This window comes from Chelonia mydas, chromosome 21 (assembly GCF_015237465.2).
Source record: "Chelonia mydas isolate rCheMyd1 chromosome 21, rCheMyd1.pri.v2, whole genome shotgun sequence".
Lineage (NCBI taxonomy): Eukaryota > Metazoa > Chordata > Testudines > Cheloniidae > Chelonia > Chelonia mydas.
Genome location: NC_051261.2, coordinates 2,221,297 through 2,238,018, shown reverse-complemented (window position 1 = coordinate 2,238,018; position 16,722 = coordinate 2,221,297).

Sequence of the window (16,722 nt, the reverse complement as noted above, 5' to 3'; positions counted from 1 at the left end):
TGATGGCACTTCATGGCTGTGGTTTGATAGGCATTAGATTTTACTGCTTTCTTTATTGTCTAATTATGTGTTGTGGATGTGGAGAGATGGGTGGTGAGTGACAGCCTTGGTCATTTAGCCTCAGTGTTGAGCTGAGGTCTAAGCATTTCCCTCCAACCCTGACCTCTCTTATGTTCTGAAAGAATATCACAAAATTAATGCAAACAGCACATCCCAGCCCTGCCAACTGAGAGCTCTAAATAGGGAGGAAAAAGGAGGACACATTTCTAAGCTCCGTTGGAGCAGGAGAGAATGTTGGAAGAAGTGAGTGGTGAAAACAATAGATACTTGGTTCAAAATTAAAAAAAATATTGAAAAGATTGCCCCCCTAGACAAATGCCCCCCATTTGGCATGAATGGGACCTGCTGTCACACAACCGCTGAGAGAGAAAGCAGTCAGGGCTGGGGGAGATGCCCTGCTGTCACTGATATTCCACTCCGGTCAGGTGATTAATGCAATTGCTGTGGTCACATGGCCAGTAAAGGTTCCTGCCTGTAAGGCAGGTCAAGATTGTTCAGTTACATTGATCCAAAACTAACAGCGCCTGCCATGTTTGATGCCTGAGCTGGAAACTGGATTTCTGCCAAGCCTCGCGAACATTTTGGAGTGAAGTATGCAGAAACTCCGGCGCAGACCTAGGGTCCTGTGGCTGTTATCAATTGCACTGGCCAAAGGGAAGCATTAAACGCTTCCTACAAGCTGACATCCAGCTATGAGTCTGACAGTGTAATCACAAGCTGTTGGTCAGATTTGTATTTCTTGCTGAATAGGAAAAGCAAGGAAGCACCGAATGTGCTTCATCACTTTCAAGCAGATGTGGCTGACAGCTGGACTGTGACCTCCCTGGGCACCTATCACGTCCAGATGTGTCCATGTCCAACTAGTCCCCTCTTTCCCACTGCCTGCTGCTAACTCCAGTCTCTGACAATGCATCCTTAGTAGTTATTCATTCTGCTCTTAGATGAAGTGTCCCCATTTTGCTAAATCATGGGAGGGGCTCAGTCACAGTGATAATGAGGGACGCATAAGTACCTGGCTGGACCGATGGACAGATACCATGCTATGTAGCTCCTCTGTTATTTGGACCTCCTCAGCCTGCCCAAAGCCTGAAGTTTCCTCTTTCATGAGTAGCCCCTAGATACTACTAAGATGATAGACAAATAGATAGGAAGACAGCTAATGATACTGTCCCTCAGCTCTCTGCAGTGCTGTGTAGTTAACTACAAGTGCCTCTTTGAGATGGGACTTTGAAACCTGTCTGTGCTGTACGGACACGAGTCGCTTTTTGTAGGCTTTGCCTCAGTGTCTTTGATCCAGTTTCCCCTCCCATTCCCCCGTCGTGGCCCTCCCTCCTTCCTAGAGGTGGCTGCATTTCTGTGCCATGCCCTGCATGCAGTTCGGGGTCCTTTGGGGTGAACGCTAGGACAGAATGATCATCTGTTTTGGTAGAGCTTCCCTTTAACAGGAGGAATTGTTTACAATGTTCATTTGAAAAAAAAGATAATTTACCCCTTTCTATCATTCTGTAACCAGATTATTAATTCTATGACAGGTTATGAGATACGTTTAACAAGAAAGCTGCTCCATAAAATAGAGCTGTTTATTGTCATGCTGATAAGCTTTCTGCCATTTATTTGCCTAAGACGCCTCTGATGTATTCGCGTTTCACTCTGATGAATGCAGTCAGAAGAGCCGTTGCTAATTCTCTAGCTCCACACATCCTGTGCACACACACACACCCCCCGCCGCCGCCCCCCCCAGCTCTCTGGCGTCCCTGAGTTATGCTTGCATTGCCCGTGGATGGCAGTAACTTCTTTGTGTACAGAGACATGGCTGTTTGGTGAAAGAGAAACCCTTAAGCCATTATTAGTGGTTGCAATGCATAAAAATGAATTGTAGTGTCATCAGAGAATGAGGATTTATAACCATTTTCCCATGGTATTCAAATGCGTGGCTGGCTTTTTAGTCCTTTGCGCTGCTACACCGCATGGGACTTAGGGTGTCTTTTAGTTCTTTAAGTGAGTGGTTGAGAGGGAAGAATATGTTGTGAATGAACCTAGGGAGTTGATTTCTGTCCATCGGATTTAGGAGCTGCAGAGGATGGCAGGATTTATACAATTCCATTGTTTGTGTTTAATACACATATTCAGCAGACGCTTCTCTCCATCCTGCACTAAACTCTCCTCCAGTGGCACTGCACTTGCAAACAGGGACGGGCTGAACATCAGGGGAAACTCCCCAGCAGTGAGCTCCATTAGCCTTTGAAATAGTCTCTCAAGGGAAGTGGTGGGAGACACATTGCCTGAGGCATTTTAAATTAGGCTGGACAAAGCCCTGGAGAATATACAATACAGCACAATTCTGCATTGTCATCAGGGGTTCTACAAGATGGGACTGTAAAAATGGCATTGTGGGGGGCCTCGTTTATTGTCTGTCTGTGATTCCAGATCAAATACAGTCAGTGTAACAAGTAAAAAGGTATTTTTCTTTAGCTGCCAGCCCTGCAAATGGAAAATGAAGCGGGATTCTTGCCTTCTCATGCATTATGACTAGTAATAAAGGCTGTGCAACCAGTTGTCTTCAGTGGGCGTGTCGTGGACTTGAATTTAGTCCGCAGTTCTGTTGCTGCACAACGGGGAACAGACTCCAGTCCCCTGTAGCTGTATTGGCTCTGCGGGGCTAGCAGAAGTAAGTAGCTGTAAAAAAATATAGCAGACTCCAAACCTACACTGGGAGCAGGTGTCATGAGAAAGTGCCAGTTTTGCTTAATAGAACCTCACTGTACTAGTTCTAGCATTTGTAATTCAGCCGCCCAAAAACACAAACAAAACTCCAGTAAGAATTGCTCATAGAGCCCTCTATAGCTGAGGGAGTTTCCCCTCTGGAGCACCAAGACTCACGCCAGCCTCAGCATATGGCACAAACTCACCATCAGGCCATAAGTAAAAACAGCCGAGGCCCTTGAGACAGCTGAGGTCACATGCACGGACGTGGAACTTGGGAAGAGACTAATAAAGGTCCCCATTGATCTTCCTGTGGCGAAACCAGACAAGGGAGAGGCACAGCCCATGGCCAGTGAAAACGTCCTGCTACTGTGCCATAACTAAAATGAAACAGTCCCAGGCCAGTTCCAAACAAAGCTAATCCCCCTAGTTGTACATGTGGGGTAAGCAGTAACTATCCTGCAGCTCTCTCTGCTGTATGCACAAGGACAAGGAGTTTTTACACCAGTGTACTTGCAGTCATTAGGCAGAAGCTACTGTAATTGGCGCTTTTGCTTCCCGAGTGGTCTTCCCTTTGCACCCCACGTCACCAACCCCCCTTCCCTACTCCCTCCCCTCCATCGCCCGACAACTACAAAGCGAGCCGGGTCTTTGTGAATCTCTGATGGAAGCAAACAAGGGTGGCTGGCTGATGAGCTCCAAGCAGAGAAAGAAGGGCCAAATGAATCAGGACAGTTGGAGAGGGGGAGAGCAGGCAGTAATCACTGCAATACCCAGGATATAGGGCCCGGTCCGAAGCACGCTGAAGTCAGCAGACAGACTCCTCTTGACCTAAATGGGTTGTGGATCAGCCCTTCCTTCTTTCATGTCTCTAATGGAGCCAGGATCTCCCAGCAAGCCAGCCAGTGCGCTGACATCAGCATGAACACAGCCTTCACCAGGAGGTGGCTATTTTAGTTCACTATCCCACATTACCAGATGACAGATTCCAGAGGCTTTGGATCTGCCCAGGTTTCCCCTTCCAAAAGAAACGTTCACTCTCCCTGCCACACGCACACCTCTCCATGGCCCTGGCTCCTTCACCTCTCCCAGTCCAGCTGCACCTTTCACGCATTCCTATCTTGACCCGAGGCATGACCCGGCTCCCAGGGGTGTCAATGACAAAATGCCCCCCTGGGTTCAGAGGGAGCCCCGTTAAGCCCCACATGGCTACTGGGTTGTTCCCTTCTGTGAGGAGCCCCTTGTGGAGTAGGGTTTTCACTGACTCACTTGTGACACTGAATAATTTAGACCCCACAAAGAGTGTTTGTGCTCTGAACAGGAAGCAGAACACGGGAATTCACATACCAAAGCCTGTTTTGTGACATTTCTAACCCAGTTCTGCAGACTGCAAGGTTTTGATAGCTCAGATAGACTTTAGATGAAAACAATGCTTTGGAACATAGGGAAATGAGTATTGCCCTTCCCTGTCAAATCAGTGTCCCACCTGCTCCAGAATCCCCTCTCTGGAGAAGCCAGTCCTAGATATCTCAAAGGAAAGTGTAAAACTCCCAAGTGGACAATTAGGTAAGAACATAGCGATGGAGAAGTTGCTTTCTGACCCCTAGCAGTTAGTGGTTTGTGTTCATCCTGAAGCATGAGAGTGTCCATCCATGATACATTCCAAACTAGCTAATGCAACTGCAGAAGCTCTCAGTAAAATCTTGTGGCAGTCAGTTACACAGGCTAATGTTTCATTTAAAAGGCATATTCTTTCATGTAAGCAAACCAGAACTGCACAGTGTTGGGTTCACCCAATGTTACATACAGCAGGCTGAACCTAATCTTGATTTCACTGAAGTAACACCAAGGATGAAGTTGTCCCAGTCTCTCTGTTTTCCAGCTTTGGGGTGTTAAGATTCGACAGAGACAATGTCCTATTCCGGTTTGGTTGATAGGTCGCTGCATATTAGGGGCTCTCTATAACACTTTTTTGGGTGATTTTCAAGACCCACCCACCGCTTTTAACACTTTGTAATACTGAAACAAAAAAACAAACAAAATTAAGGACCCCTGCCAATACGTTGTATAATTTATGGACAGACAGCCCCTTAATGTCATAGGCTGCTCACATTATAACAGTATTTGTTCTACTTAAAGGTCCTTCTTCCAAGCTCATCACTGTAGTATCCAACAGCATTGTCTTGCCTTTGGTCAGCCTTGTTATGAATGAGGTTTATTACAGCAGTGCCTCAGGCCATCCAAGAATGGGGCCCCACTGCGCTAGGTGCCGTACAAACTCAGAATTGTAGCTGGTCTGTGCCCCAAACAGCTTCACAGGCCAGACAGCCCCAGGGTGGGGGAAAGCTATCTGTTATTGGACCAACTTGGGCTTGGCAATTAGGTTGCAAAGGAAGGGCAGCAGAGTGCCTGGCAGGAGCATTGTAGAACAGCACATTGGGACAGGAGCCAGTAAACGTGACACATTCACACATGCTGAGCACAGCAGGAGCTGCCGATTTTGGGGGCCCACCATGAGACACCTTGCTGAGACGCCTGCCTCTAGCTGAAGGCAATGGGCACAGTGAGTGCACAGCACCTTTGGAAAATCAAAGCCCAGGAGTCTCAGACTGAACACCCCTGAACAGAGACACCTGAGCCCATTAGCCACGTCTCTCATTTCTAGCCTTAGTATGTATGAAAGGGGGGCAGGGCTTCTACTGCCACTGTGCCAATAAAAACATTAATGAACAGTTCTAATCCCTAGTTCTCATCTAGCGCTCGTCAGGAGGTTGACTTTAAAGTACATTATGAAGGAGGTCACTGTCTTTATCCCCATTTGACAAATAAGGAAACTGAGGCAAGGGGAAGTGAAGTGAATTGTCCAAGGTCAGCCAGCAGGTCAGTGGCAGAGCCAGGAATAGAACCCAGGTGTCCTGAGTCCCAGACCAGTGCACTCTCCACTAGGCCTCACAGCTGAAAACAAAATGTGCCCCTTGCGACCCCAGTGCTGCAGCCATAACTCCTGCATAGCTGAGCAGCCCATTGGTTTCCTTAGGGTGACTCACTGTTAGAGCAAAGCCCGTGTTGGGGGGGTAGAGCCTATCCCTGGAACCACGGGGACCAGAGCCCGGAGCTGGCCGTTTGGATGGTGCGTGCAGTTAAAGCGGGACAGCTCTTGCAAGGCTCAGGATAACAGTTCCTTTTACTCCTTGTTCCACCTACGTGTGCCTGACACGTTTGATGTGTCAGAACGACCCAGATGCCCCACTGCCCCAGAGGAAGGGCCCGAGGATGGTGGGAATTACGTAGAACAGCTTACGAGGATTTAACATTTAAATAAATCCCCCTTTAATCTTGTCTAAGGAAGCAGGAGCCGTCACTTTGCTCCAGTCCCCTGGGTATTTTACTGTTTGAAGCCCCAGGTATTGCTGAGTCCCTGATTCATTCCGGCATGGAACGGCCAAGACCTCCATGGCTCCTGAATGGCATTGCTGCCACCCTGCAGATGTATCCCAAAGCTGGGCTGCCTCACCTCTTAAAACGGGCCTCAACAGTCACCGCTCTGGGCAACGTGGCACCAGGTGGGGGAGCAGCGGAGACGGGACGCAAGCCCCTCTGTCGTGCACCCAGGCACGGAAATGAGCATGCGCCGGGGGCTGGCTGGCTGAAACAAACAGCTGTGGGCGCGATCTAGTCTGGCTTCCCTATTGATAGCTTGTTTACAGGTATACATAATTTATCTGGATGCTTTTCAGACAGACTTTCATGGGGGAAGAGAGTGGTGCTGGACGGGGAGGGCAGGCAGGGAGTGGATTGAGCATAGAAACGCTTCCTGTGGGCCTCCCGGCTCACTGCCGCTGAAATAAACAGGGTGAAATCCTGGCCCCACTGAAGTCAGTGGCAACATTTCTAACAGAACCAGGATTGCACCCACTCTGTGTGTGATGTGAAAAGCTTCAAGGTTCAGCAGCGCCCCCAGAGCAGTGAAAGGGGGCCACAGGGAAGTTCCCAGATCTGAACAATCACAGCCCCTGTTCTGGGGAATTTGTGGCATCTTAAATCAGGGAGGCGTCAGGATCCATGTCTCTCCCTGTGTGCAGCCATCCGCGGGACCGGGAACACGTGCCCAGCCCAGCAGGCGTGGACCAGCCCCTGCACTATCTGTACAATGATCAGCAGGGGCAGGGAAGCAGCTGTGACGGGCTGTGATCTCCATGGGCACAGCATCAGGCAGGAAAGGTTAAAGGGCGTGGCGCACACACAGCTGGTCCCGATAGCCTATCTGGGCCCTTTATAAAAGGAGGAGGATGGGCAGGCTGTCTCCCTACAGTGTAGGAGGGGAGACGTCAGGCTGGAGGGTGGCCTGGCCTGTCATGTCACAAGGGGCCCTGATGTCTCTCTGAAAGGGGTTGGGGTGTTTCTCTGGGTTGTTATTGTGCCAGGGGAGAGAAGGAGGGTTTGGTGACTGGGCTGTTGATCATCACACTCAAGGGGAGGCTCAGAGTGGGTTTGCTTTGCTGGGTGTTTGCTCACAGCTCTGAGGAAGGAGGGTTATGTGGGGGCTGTTTGATGGGCTGGGCACCAATGCAACAGGAGGGGGAGATGCATTTGCCCTTCACTGGCCCCCAATCTTCCCTGTAAAGGTGCTTTCCCTTCTCCCTGCTGTGTGAACGGTTCCAGGGTAGAGCATTTCCCCAGCATCTCTCCCTGGGGCTCCCGGGAATCGAAGGACCTATTTTTGCCCTGCCCTCCTTACACCCCATTCATACACACGGGCTGCCTGTCGTAGGACTCCGGAGGATCCTCAAGTCTAGGCCAAGTACGAGCTCAAACCCAAATGTCAGTTTAGTTCTTCCAATCTGGCAGGGAAGTAGGGGGGCATGTATGGGGGAGGTCCAGGGTTCTGAAGGACTTGGCTCCTGGTTAGGCCCATAGCTGACATGGCCAGACATTCAAAAGAGCTCAGCAGCTCCCCGGAGAGCACCGGGAGCGCCAGCTGGTTAGAGAGTAGCTGATGGGAGCAGCTGTGGACTGTTCTCTAGTGATGTTCTCTTGTGCCCCTGATCACGCGAATCACAGCAGCTGGATGCAGCCTTCTGAACTTTAACTCCATGTTTTGTCAGATTCAATTTTTGATGGAAACCCCCCCCCCCCCCCAGAATCTTTAACACTCGATTTTCCAAAGGGGGAACAGAATTTTCAAAACGTTGAGGGGTTTTGGGGGAGTTGCCTGTATCGTTTTTGGGGTGATACACATAGCTGTGTTTAGTGGGAGCTACAGCTCTCTGCTGTCCTGTCAGGAAGCTGGGGCTAGTTTCCCCATGCACAGGATGGGATCGGCCCAATAATGCAGTACAAAATCAATTTCCAACTCAGTTTGCTGTGTAGTTGGCAATTATAAAATGACACACACCAAAGAGTGTTATTTCAGCTCTTTCCTTCAGAGCTTGCCCCATGGATGGGAAAGCAGGCTGGGACAAGGAGGGGAGTAACAGCAGTATGTATGAATGGGGTGCACGCCTCTCTGTGTGTGTTCATTTGGGGTTACCTGCTCTGGAGTGAGATTGACAGGGAGTGTTTGAGGAACCAAGCAGGAAGGAGAAAACAAGGGCCTAGATAAGGAGCATCCCAACGAACAGCCTGCAGCCAAGTTTAGAGCAGTGAATTGGGGATTCTTTGGCCCTAATCTTGCTGCTATAGTTACTGTGCCAAGGCAAAGAAGAGAGAGATCCAAGGGAACACTAAATCATTCAAGAACTCCCAGGCCTAGCCAAGGCTAGAGCTCGAGTGTGTGGTCTAGGTGCGCCAGTGGAAGCCAATAGGCTGGCCAGGGACCAAGCAGGCTGTGAGCAGGACAGTCTGCTACGCCCAGCTGAAGAGGGGGATTAGCTGGGTTGAGGGGAACTGACAAAAGCCTGCAAGGAAGAAGGTGTAAGACAGACCAAAGCATAGAGCCTGGTGCCTGATTTTACCCTTTACTCACTGCAGTTTGTACCTTTTGGGGAATTAATAAATAAAGCTTTATTTGGAAGACACCGTTTTTGAGTCATTGTAATCAGCTGGCTCAGCATACTTCCCAGGAGTGAAAGATCTGACAGGTGCCAAATACGATCATCTCAAATCCATCGGGGCGGCCCTACGGACAAGTCCAACGTGTCTGAGGGAGATAATTGCATGCTCTGTGACAGCCAAGCTGTAGAGCGGGGAGCTGTCTCCGCTGCTCTGAAGGCATTGTTTCTGCTGCCACCACCCTTCGCACCACATTCTGTCTGAGAGACGCGGCCATCACCTCTGCTTCCGTGTGTCAGGCACCGGGCTCCCGCTCTGGAAACCTGCTAAAGCCACAATCTGAGCACTGTGATAGTGACTGGTCTGACCACATCCTCCTGCAGAGGTACTGCTAAATCCTCCGAGCTAACGCCCCTTGATCTCCTGAGAGGGCTGCAAACCCTTCCCTGGAAACCAGGCAATGAACACAATCAGTTGGTGCCTGGTGGAAATTCCCACTGCGGGGGTGAGGGAGGGAACAATGGCTGGCACAATTGCTTATCTCAGACCTCCAGCTTCAGGCCCCAATCCTGTGATATTGCGCCTCCTTTGTAAATAACAGGAAATGTGTGTTAACTACATATGCTAAACAATCTGCTCCACCTTGCATTTAGCTGTGATGCTGGCAGTACTTTTCTCAGACGGGAAGAAGAGCTCTGTGTGGCTTGAAAGCTTGTCTCTCTCACCAACAGAAGTTGGTCCAATAAAAACTCATCTATAGCTATATCTACTAGCTCATCTATAATATCTATTCTTTACACAGTGCTTTGCAGCTGTAGATCTTGAACAAGTTTATGAACTGGTCAGGATCATCACCCCCATTTTACAGATGGGAAAACTGAGGCCCAGAGTGGGGAAGTGACTTGCCTATGGTCACCCAGCAGGCCAGTGCCCTCGAGGGGACTGCGTGCTTTATCAAACACAACAAACTGCTCTTCCAATTCTTAGTTTCCCCCCCACTCAAAAAAACCCCAAAGTCTCTAACAAACACTCGATTCAGCAGACTGGGCTGCCCAGGCAGCTGCTTCCAGCTTGGCTGTTTCATCTCGGGAAGCAGATGAGAGTGTGCAGGTCTCCTGCAGTGAGTGGGTTGAGATGATTCAGGAGGTTTTTTGTTTAATGAATTTTTAATACAGTAAAACATAGCGTTGTTTGCAGATTAGGCACCGAGCAAGCTCGGAGAGTCTTTTTGGGAATTATAGGTTCCTGCTGCATGGGGGTGCCTGCCACGTGCTCACTGAGCTGCTGTCTGTCACTATTTCTGCTTTCGTTCAGTTATCTCCAAATGCAAGCAAACAGCTTCTTTCATGTGGGGAAGGATTGATTATTCATTGCTATAATTGTGCAAATGTCTTCAGCTTCTCTGATGTCCCAGAAGCAAAAAAAGTGCAGGGAAGCTCTGCCTCTGATTTCAGCAACTTTGCCAGAGGCCTCAGCTGCTGACGTGAATGGGGATTCTAGGACTCCAGATCGAATGCGTGTCCCCCTGCCTGGGCCTTTACCCTCAATGGGAGGATGCACAAGCACACAACCCATGCCCTTCACCCTCGCTCCCAGAGCCCTTTAAGCACTGCTGAGCCGATCAGGGGTATGCAAGGCTAGCATCATTCGCACCCAGGTGATGAGCAGTGTGGGGGTAGCGATCAGAGGGACACAGGAGCCTTAGCAACCTTGCCGTGATGTTTCAGATGTGGCTCCCGGCAGGTAGCATGTCACCCAACACATCAGGCCAGGTCAGCCGGTGGATGTGTCCATCCTACTCAAAGGAAATCCCCAACCACCGGCACCCTGTGCTGCATCCTGCTGGATGTGGTGCCTGCTTTCGGGGAAAGGGCAAGCACGGCACACCCCTAGACTACGTGGTTCTGCTGCTCTGGAGAGGACAGACAGAGGAGGTGGCTCATGGTGTCCCGCAGTGCTTTGTGCTTTTTCTGTTTCAGTGCTTGCTACTTTTAGACTTGATACAGTAGGCTTAAAAAATGAAACTCTGCAGCTCTTCATACTCTGTCCTTGATGGCTGCTTGGGGGGGGTGAAAGAAAACCCCTTTTCCATTTGCTGCCTACTCTGCCCTTTGACACTGCTAATGGAGTTGGGAGCTTTAATTGATTCTCCTCACTGGGCCAGGCACTGATGTTCTCATCTGCACGAGCATGACGTGCCCTCAGATCCGCTCCCACCGCTTCCCTGGCATTATTATTCTCAGCTGCAGCTGCCAATGTCAAGGCAGCCTGGGTGCCGACGAACTCTGCGCAGAGCAGTTCAGCTAGACGAGCTAGAAATGGCTGGAGCTGGGAAATGGGGGATGCAGCAGTGGGAAGTGGCATGGAAAAGACTTGTCAAGGCTGCCTTGCCCCCAGTCATATCATATGCGAAACCCAGACGCTGCTCTGCCCTGAGGTCCTGGGTGGTCCCTTTACCTTGAGCCCTACTCCCTGTGGCCAGTAGATCACACATACAGGTGCATGTAGACGTGTGCATGCTCATGGACAATAACTGTGTGTGTTTGTAAGCTGTGAAAGACTTTAGTCTTTCGCTGACATAGGGAGGGGCCTATACAACTCATTCCTTCCATTTTCTGTTTGTCAGAACTTTCACCACAATGAACCTGTTTCAACCAGCGTACAGAGCATGTGCCCCTCCAGCCAGGATTGCTTGCAACCACTTTGCTGTACCATTACAATGATCAGCTAGTTAACAGACTGTTTTTTAATACTGATTCCCTCACTATTAAAAAAAGAATTAAAATAAATGTCGGGGTTACTTTAAAAAAACCCTCTTTATGCAGCAAGGAAAGCGTCATGTCTGCATGGTGATGCTTTTCTTTGGGCTTTGTTCAGGACAGCAAAAGCTAATTTGATTTGGTATTTCCAGAACACTGAGCTGTTGCTTTTTGTGTATTACTGTCTCCAGGATACATTTTCCTGCAAGACGATCACTTCACATCCCTGTTGACTTGTTTTTGGTGATTATAGATATGCTTGGCACAAGCTGTATAGATCTGATTGCATACCTCTCCCTTCCTGCTTTGTACAATACCTGTCAGTTTAGATTGTGACCTATTCAGGGTAGTGACTGTGTGTTTGTGCAGCTCCTAGCACGGTGGGATGCTGCTCCTGATTATGGCTTCTGGGTGCTACTTCAGTATACGTTTATTAATTACGATGATTAATAAACAACACTCACATTCTCATCCTTCTCTGGCTGCAAGTATCCCAGCTTGGCTAAACTAATAATTCCAGTGAGCCACTCTACAGCAGTGTTGAGCTCAACATGCAGAAGGATATAAAAACATGGTGTTGTCTACATAATAACCGCCCTTAATGCTTATTTTTCACTTACTGCAATCTGATGTTTAGTAAAGAAATGGCCCCTTGGTATCTCTGCTGAGCGCCGACCTTGCCAGGTCTCTAATCTGTACACCCATCAAGGTAATACATATAAATATAGAAAATCACTGACTCTCTCCTTGGAATGTAACCGATTTCAAATGAAACCGCTCCAATAGCTGCTTCTCTCTTACAAGTGGAACCCACCAGGGTTTCGTGCCCCCTCTCCTCTCCACTCTTTTCAGTGTTTTCAGGAGGCACACATTAAAACCTGAGCTCTTTTCCTTCGGCAAAACACAGAGAATAGATTTATTTTTAACAGCAAAATTAAATAGAAAAAGAACAACCGTGTGAATTCTGCATTGTTCAGTGTCCAATTCTCTAACGGCAAGGAATTATAGCCTGTATGTCCTGTGGGAACCAATCTTTTCCATCTCTGATGCCTGTGCTTGACTCCGTGATTTTTCACCACTTCTTAGGAAACTTTTGAAGTCATTCCTGGAAGGATTGGGTCCTGCTTTGAGCAGGGGATTGGACTAGATGACCTCCTGAGGTCCCTGCCAACCCTATGATTCTATGATTTTCCCCTTGAGTTCGGCATCATCCATCCAATCCATAATCGACTGCCAGCATACCCACTGCATTCTCCTCTCAAAGCCAAGCATGCCCCAAGGCTGCAAGCCTCACAGCTGATCTTGCAGGGAACAATCAGGTGATAACGTGTTCATATAAGAACTTCAGGGTGGCATCCAGTTCAGCAAAGCCGCACGCTGTTTCTGCCTCATCAGTCACCTTTATGGCTCATCTAATGAACAGACTTGCTGCAGAGCAGTGATGGTCCTGGCATGTTTTAAAGTGCACACAAGTCCAGACTCCAGCCGGGCAGAATCCACTGGTAGGACGGAGGTTACCCCAGTGTCTGCCCAACATGTGCAGTTTGCTCCTTGACCCTTGGCCAAACTACTGCAGCAATAATAAAAATGTGTTTTTTCTCTTCTCCTTTCCTGTAAGCCACACACAGAGCCCCATTCCCCAGGCTTTCCTGATGGGCAAAACTTCCCCGCTCACTGACAGTTACAGCAGCATTTTAAAGACTTGAGCTCACAGCCGCTAGGTTACAATGTGACCAAAGCACCGCTAAGCCTTGGTCTTAACACATTTGGGCATTAACTGATGTGGGAACTTGCACAGCCAAGATTTATGTGTCACTGGAGGAGCTTTTAGTCACAGGGAACTGTCACAGTTAAGATGCTTTCAATATCATCTCCTAGGGTGTTGTAATTATACCCCATTCAATTAGTCCTCGGAAAAAGCCTTTTGTATGGAGGGTTATTAGAGAATGAATTAAAAGACAAGGATTCCATTTGACTTCACAATAATACAGGCATAATGTATAAAATATCCAAAAATTACAGCTGACTAAATTTAGAGCTCTGCCAGGAGGTGAAATGAAAGGTAAAATGAAAACTCTTTGAGCAGACGCAACACCCAGAACAAGAGGGGTATTATCCAAGAAATAAGATGGAAACATAATTAACCATCCAGCATTATGCTGAAAGATGTAAAATTTGAAATGGGAGACAAAATTAGGTGAAATTGTTCAGCCGGCTCCAGTTTATTTCTGCTTTATAAATCACAGCTACCTGTCAGGAATAATAGAGAGCCCTTCCGAGACTGGGAGCGCACCTCGCGAGGATGCTGCCACCTCATGTCACTGCCCATTCAGAGCAGACATCGGAAGACTGGTGCAAAATTCACCCTTTCTCCTGGCGATGATCTTAAAGTTGTTGTCCAAAGGCCCCAAACAGCTTTGCACTTGCCCATAATGTGAACTGTGCATCCGAGTGAGGGCAAGCTTTGGGGGAGAAGCAAATGGTGAAAGCACAGGGGTGAATCAGGGCTGGGGTTAGGGTTCGCCTCTTTCAGTGGGGCTGAGATCATGTTACACGAGCTTTCCACCATCTTGGCTCTGAACTGGACCCAGAGACAAGGGCCCCAAGCTGCGGGGGCAGAATCAGATCCAAGGATTTGACAGTGTCCCCAGTAGAATTCACACTCTGGTCTGGGCCCCTCAGGAGACTGGCTTCCCTACTGCTGTGCTGTCTTTGTGCTCCTCCTCCCGCTCTCCTTTCCCTCCCATGAGGCCTCTAGTGTCCTCCCGCTCCACCACCTTCCACTAAACCCATTTGGTAACCTCAGCTCTTGTGCGGCAGCCTCTGACTGGCTCTTCCTGGCACTGGGGGCCAGCCCTGGACAGGCCCGTGTCTTCCAGATGTTTTTTCTGGGCATTGCACATACTACATTCCTGGAGGAGGAGGCAATACGCATAGCTGCTGGCATTTAAGCTTCCTGTTTAAGACACAGGAGGTAGGACTCCTGGGTTCTATTCGTAGCTCTTGTCATCGACTGAGAAAAGCTGCTCCCGCCCTCCCCCCATGCCTCCATTCCCCTCTCTGACATGGAGACAGTACTGGCCCCCCAAGGACGGGGGTTAATTCATTAGTGCATGCAGTGTGCTTTGAGATCCTTGGGTGGAAGGCACCGGGGAAGGATGAATAACGAGATCTGTATCTTCAGCACCGAGCGAGGCAGATGAAAACAACGCACGTGATTTTGTGCTGGATGCCATCCACATGGCTCCCCACAGTTGCTGGCCTTTTCTTGGCGTTTGGCCTCTTGTTCAGTGAAGGGTTCCAGTAGACGGTTCTTTAGGTTGTCAATCAACGAAATCCAAATGGGCTTCGATGATTGCAGCACCCTGTGAAATACGCACCGTTGAACACAGGGCACCGGGGCTACAGCTACTGGGCTGTGCGTAAAATGCTCCAGCATGGGGACACTAAGTATCCTCGGCTACTAGGGAACGCTGCCGATAGTTTGTATTACATATTGCCTTCCCTCCCCACTCCTCCCCACATCTCCCTTGGGTGCTTCAGCACTTCCTGGATCCCTCCTGACAGCCGGGAGGAGAGCATAAATGCGAAGCTGTCCCTGGCCATGCGGATCAATACCTAGCTAAGTGATGCGAGAGGGCTCAGCGACAGAAGATTACTGCTGGCCCGGTGCCTTCTACTACACTGCACAGGCACCTAGGGGTGGACAAGGACTTATGCAGCAGGTGCCGGCTGGCAGATTCAATTAGCCGGTTATGTCTATAAAGGAAACAAAATCAGAGATAAATTAGACCAGCTCTTTGTTAAACATAATGGCTCACAGGAAGGAGCTAAGCCGAGGAACAGCAAATTTACACTGCATAGTGCAAAGGACATTGTATTCTTCTTTCTGTTAGAGTAGCACTCAACAACGATTAGGGGCTGATTGTGCTAGGCACTATACGTACACGTAGCAAAAGACAGCGCCTGCCCCGTGGAGCTGACAGTCTCCGTAGATAGGACAGACAAAGGGTGAGAGGGCAGCAGAGAAGTCACTCATCAGGTCCGTGGCAGAGGTAGGAATAGAAGCCAGGTCGCCCGCATCCCAGCTCAGCTCCCTGCAGGGGACTGGAACCATTTTTATAGGGGGGGTGCTGATGATGGAAACCATGGATTTGGGTTGCTACTACTTCAAGCCAGGGGGTGCGGCAGCCCCCTCAGTTCCAGCACCACTGGCTCCCGGTGGATCATGCTGCCTCTCCTAGGTGGAGTGCTATTTGCTCAAGGACAATTTTCTTTTTCTGGTTAGTTTTTTCTTGGTCTGGAACCCCCCCTCCCTTTCCTCCTCCCCCCAATCCCCAGAAATTAGAAGCCATCACCCGGAAAGCCACTCTGTCGCCTTGCCCACGGGCTGGTAGCGCCTGCCTCTGCTCAGGCACGAACTGCCTGGAGAAAGGAAATGGTTCAGTTCGTTATCACATTGAAGGTTGCTGTGCCACAAGGAAATGGGCCAAGTCCCAGGGAAGTGGCAGCATCTCCACTTCTCTCCCTCCAGGAATAGAGGCAATTCGGGGCACGGTGCTCAGTCCAGGAAAGTGAAATGGGAAGTGTGACTATGTGCAACAAGCTGCAGGTGCTGAAAGAGGCTGCAGGACACCTCCTGAGAGTTGGGCTCTGGGTACACTGCGCGGCTTTTAGCGACACAGCTGGGCCGCTACAGCCGAGCCGCTAAAAGGCGCGCAGAGTAGCTGCCGTTTGTTGGCAGGAGAGAGCTCTGGGCAGGGGACAGAGCTGCCTTGGGGGCCAGTCCAATACTGTGGAATAATCTCCCTCAGGAACTAAGGCCCATCCATCCCCAACCTCCCCACCTTCTACTCCAAGTGCTGGACGTGCTGCTCTGACTGTCCTTCTCTGATAGCAACCCAGAGCACCATCGACAGATAATAGAGGTTTTTTTAAATCCCAAACAAACACTCTGCAGCACACACAATGCTCCCCACGGGGAGAGGATGAGCCGTGTGTAATACACCGGTCGTGTCACTTGGTGCATGACCGGAAGGTGCTCCAATACTGCCGTGTGGAAGGTGAGAGATGACTCTGCATGGAACAGAAGTTTGTATTAACTCCCTTTTTCAGATAGAGAAGCTAAGGCACAGGGAGGTGAGAACAGCAATTTCCAAACTTGGAAAAGTGGGGCACCGAAATCTGTGTTCAGGGATGGAAATAAACT